The sequence below is a fragment of the Carlito syrichta genome, unplaced genomic scaffold (genome assembly GCF_000164805.1).
Source record: "Carlito syrichta isolate Samal-C Ts95f unplaced genomic scaffold, Tarsius_syrichta-2.0.1 Scaffold305797, whole genome shotgun sequence".
NCBI classification, from domain to species: Eukaryota; Metazoa; Chordata; class Mammalia; order Primates; family Tarsiidae; genus Carlito; species Carlito syrichta.
This window is the reverse complement of record NW_007249893.1, coordinates 99,808-104,573: the sequence shown is the minus strand read 5'-3', so window position 1 is coordinate 104,573 and position 4,766 is coordinate 99,808. Positions and strand designations below refer to the sequence as shown.

The 4,766-nt window shown below is 56.0% G+C and overlaps 1 long non-coding RNA gene across 1 annotated transcript in view; it reads left to right on the top strand.

Annotated features, from left to right (window-relative positions):
- The first annotated feature begins 658 nt into the window (after positions 1 to 658).
- Positions 659 to 4,766, top strand: part of LOC103265000 — a 7,517-nt gene continuing 3,409 nt past the window's right edge. The window contains exon 1 of the long non-coding RNA XR_504609.2: positions 659 to 1,530. This is a non-coding gene — a long non-coding RNA (uncharacterized LOC103265000). The remainder of the gene's footprint in view (positions 1,531 to 4,766) is intronic.

Below are 4,766 nucleotides of genomic sequence, written 5' to 3'. Positions count from 1 at the left end.
CCCTCTCCGCGCCCTCCTCCCACCATGGGGACCTCTCAACCGTGGAGAAAGGAGGATCTGTCCTTGCCCCTCGCCCTGCGCCCCCCTCCCCGCCTCCTCCAAACGGGGGAGACTCTTCTGTGCAAACCTTGGAAGGAAACAAGATGTCAGGCCTAGCGCCTTTGGGGATCCTCTCTGGACAAGGCCACGGGGTGAAAACACCAGGTGAGGACTTCACGGCCCTCGGGCCACGCTGGAACCCACGCCTCCCTTCAGCATCCTGCCTTACCTTTTTCTCTTTGGGCTCAGCGTGGAGCCAAGTTGGGATCCCAGAGAAGCCCCATTCCCAGTTGCTCCAACCTCCTGGTTAAACCGAAAGGGAAATTGAGGCCCAGAGAGGCGTAGGGGCTGACCAGGGTCACATGGCCTGTTCCTGGAAGAGCATGGGCCAGGGGCAGTCCCTGTCCCTTGATGCTGAGTACAGCCAGCCCAGTGTGCCAGTCTCTGGCCCCCAACCCAGCACCCAGCAGAGGGGCTGGGCAACTCTCAAAGGGCACTAGCTTCTTTTTCTTCCCCAGCCCGTCCAGACCCAGCCCTGCTTCCTAGACAAGCCTCTGGATCCCACAGACTCCATGACCAACCAACCAGGTTGCTGCTTGCAAACACCTGCTTCCATTGACGGCTTCTCGCAGCCCGCCAGCTCTCTGGAACTTTCTGGAGCCAAACCGTTCCCAAACTGCCTCCAAGGGCCAGTGGCTTCTACATGGAGGGGTGGCCTGCTAGGCTCTGGGAGGGCTCCTCAGAGCTATGTGGACCCAGACCTTTGGACCCCCCCCCCAACTCCTGCCTAGTCCTGATGACATCTGCACTTTCCCTGCAGGACCCACTGAAGACAGCTGAGAAGTGAATGACCATTTCCAAGCAAGTTCGTGGATTCCAGACATTTCTGGGCCTCTACTCTGGACCTGCGTGGGGGACCCAGGGTGCCTGTGGGCTCCAAGTCCAGCAAGGAGAGACATTCATGCTCTGGCAGTTAGCCCTGGAGACTTGAATGGTGCTTCTGAGGACCAAGACTTCAATGCACAGAAGAGGAATCTGAGGCAGCCCTTGGAGAGCAAGTCGGTGTCTTGCTGAGACCGGGACCTAGAACCCTCCCCCTTGGCCCAGACTCTTCTTCACACCTCGATCCCAGAGGCCAGTCTTTGGGATGCCCAAGGTCACTGGATTCTGAGCCAAAGACCTGGGTTCAAGGTCCACTTACACCACGTGTTGGCTGTGTCACTTGGTCTCTCTATTCTCTGCACTAAGCCTCAGTCATCTGAGATGGATGATTACTAAGAGACCCCTGCTCCAATTGTGAGTCTGAGATTTTCTGACATTGAGCGGTTTGGCCAGGCTGTGGGGTCCCTCTGTGGGACACTGCTGGGGGATTTTCTTCCTCCCACCAGACTGAAGACGGTAGTTGCTTCAGTCACAGGCTGTGTGGGCCACTCTGAGGATGACCTAGGGGCCCGTTTGGCACACCGTGGAACCCATCGGATCCCTCCAATGGTGAGTTCCCTGGTGTACCTAGCACCAAGCACCTGATGGGTTGGGTTTGAGGAAGGAAACTACAGGGTCAGTAGCAGGACTTGCTTTCCCAGGACTCCAGGGGCCCAGGTGGCCCTGCTCACCCAGGTCTGAGGACTTAGTCTTCTGGGTGACTTTGGGCTCACTGGGACCCTAGCCCTGGGCAAGTGACTCCTCCCCACCTGAAGCTGGGTCTCAGGGTCACAGCATTCAGTGTTCAAAGTCCGAGAGGCACTGGACCAGGTAGAGCCTGGGCCCAGAGCTGTTTGAGTCCAAGGGGTCCAATCCATTGCCTTTAGAGAAACTGAGGCCTGGAGAGGGGAAGGGATTTGTAGAACACCCCCAGCAGACTGGTGGCAGGGCTAGGACCAGAGTCTATGTCTTCTGATCCCCCTATCCAGGACTCTACCCCTAAATCAAGCATAATCTGCTGACATTCGACTGAATTTGACCGCTCCCTCTCTGGGCTTTTGGCTCCTGGCCAGAAGGCTCCTCCAGCCACTCCCTGCCTGGGAGGGCAAGTCAGAAGCTCTCCCTTCAACTTGAGGGTCCTTTCTACTGAAGCCTCCTGTCATCCTCCGCATCCACCCGGTACTCATTTCTTCCTGTTTCCAGAAGCTTCTCCATCAGCAGGCCATCATGGCCACTTTCCTTTTGTGCCATGGTTCAGCCAACACTCTACATTCCTGTGGGTGGGGTGGGGAGGGGGGGCACCATCCTCCCTTCTCTTGGAGGTCTTCTTCATGCTACCTAGGGCTTCTCTTGTGTCTTGGGCCCAGTCCTTGCTCACCTCTGATCGCCTAGACTTAAACCCAATCAGTCTCTCCTGGGATCTCATAGACCGTTCCCTGCAGACCCCTAGCTCTACCAGCCCAGGGCCTGTGGAATTAATAATATCCTAGGTCCTAGGTTGCTGTGAGGTTTTGATGTGCTCATACACTTGTTAGGTACAGAAGATGCAGCATCTGTAACTCTCACGTGACGAGGCGTGCTCTGATCGTAACAAGGAGAGGCTTGAAGCCGGAGATCCCCGTGGCCAAGGTGCCTGCAGGCAGCAGGGAATGAGAGGAAGCACCAGCCAGGAGGAGTTTCGAGGAGAGGTTCCAGGAGAAGCCATGAGGGTCTTAGAACAGAGAAGAACGTGCTCAGGTTGGCTTCTAGCAAGATGCCAAGGGGAACTGGGTGGACACCGGGAAGTATGTCGGGCCTGGCCAGGGCTCTCCCTTCCTGATCTCAGTGGGCAGTGTGGCACCAGCGGATGGTCCAGGAAGGAGTGTGCTGGGGCCAGAGACCTCAAGGCCGCTTTGTGTCCCTTGACTTCCCTAGGCTGCAGCCCCCAGCCTGGCCTGCTCCATCTGGTGCTCTAGGATCTGGCCTGGACCAAAGCTGCCAAAAGCCATGGGTGCCCTGGCTGTTCCCACGCTTACAGGGCCAGGGAATGCGCTATCTCCCCACCCCGCTATCGGCCCATGCTGTCTCTGCAGAGTCTAGTTCCAAATCACACTTTTCATAAAGTTGAAATAATAACGACTAACATTCCATCATTCAACAAGGAGTGCTCCTTTTGGGCACAAGGCATTCTAAGCACTTTAGCTATTTAACTACTTCTTACATCAGTCTCTTGATATCGGTGCTATTATCTCTGTTTAATGGATGGATAAACTGAGGCACGAGAGGCTAAGTCATTTAACTGACCTGCCGCAACAACTGTCTGTGAAGGAAGCAGGACTCAGCCCAGAGCCTCCTCCCAGCCACCACCCTCACCTGCCTGACGTCCCCTCCCACCATGACAGCCATTCACATCCCTGCAGATGCCGAGCCACTGGCTTCGAGCCTTCTCTCCTCTGAGTAAAATATCTCTGTTCCTTCCATCTTTGTAAAATTCCTTACAAATATTTACAGAGTGTCTCACTCCACGCTGAAGAGTTGGCAGTGAGCAAAGCGGACACGGTCCCTGTTGTGACGGCCGTGGTCTAATGGGGGAGAGACAATAACCAACTGATCACCAAAATGGTTATTGTGACAGGTGCTGAGAGAGGGACAGGGTGCCTAGGAAACTATAACTGGGAGATTTGGCTAATTCGGAAGGCTTCCTGGAGGAGGTGGTCTTTGAGCTGAGCTGTAAGGTAAAATCGGATGAAGCAGGCAAAGGGGAGAGAGAGTCACACCCCAGGAGAGGGAACAGCACGTGCAAGGTGGGCCTGCTCACCTCTAAGAGACTTGAGGCCCACTGGGACCCTAGCCCTGGGCAAGTGGCTCCTCCCTCTCCTGAACCTGGGTCTCAGGGTTGCAGCATTCAACATTCAAAGCCTGAGAGGCACTGGGCCAGGAGGGATCTGGGCCCAGAGATGATTGAGACCAAGTGGGTCAACCCATTGCCTTTAGAGAAACTGAGGCCCGGGGAGGGGAAGGGGCTTGCAGAACACCCCAGCAGGCTGGTGGCAGAGCTAGGACCAGAATCCACGTCTTCTGATCCCCCTGTCCAGGACTCCACCCCTGCATCAGGTGGAATCCGCTGACATTAGACTGAGCTTGACTGCACCCTCATCCTGGACCTTTGGGTCCTTGCCAGAAGGTTCCTCCAGCCACCCCCTGCCTGGCCTGGGAGAGTCAGGAGCTCTTCCTTCACCCAGAGGGTTGGCTTCTAGAGAGATGCCAGGAGGGGGTCTGGAGAATGGCGGGGTCAGGAGGAAGGTATGTGTAGCTGGGAGAGAGGGAAGGGGGCACACAATGCCAGACAGGCTGGAGGGGTCCCTCAAGCCAGACTTGGGGGGAGGTCTGGGTCATTCTTCTGCTCCTCCCTACTGCCTGGGCCCACAGCACAATGCCTAGAGCCAAACCTCCTGTCTCGGGGGGGGTGGTCAGCCCACTCATAGTGGTTGCCCTCTCCCCATCTCCCCTCTGTTCACCTCTTTTTTTTCTTTTGAGTCAGGGTCTCACTCTGTCACCCAGGCTGGATTACAGAGGCATGATTATGATGATCACAGCTCATGGCAGCCTCAACCTCCTGGGCTCAGGTGATCCTTCCACCCCAGCTCATTTTTTTATTTTTATTTTTTGATAGACGAGTTCTCCCAAAGTGTTGGTATTACAGGTGTGAGCCACTGTGCCCAGTCCACACACCTGCTAACACAGCCTGACCTGCAGTGGCTTCTCCTGTGGTTACCTGGAACTGTGCAGAGTCCTGGCTCACTCCTCCATCCACCCCACCCAGCCCA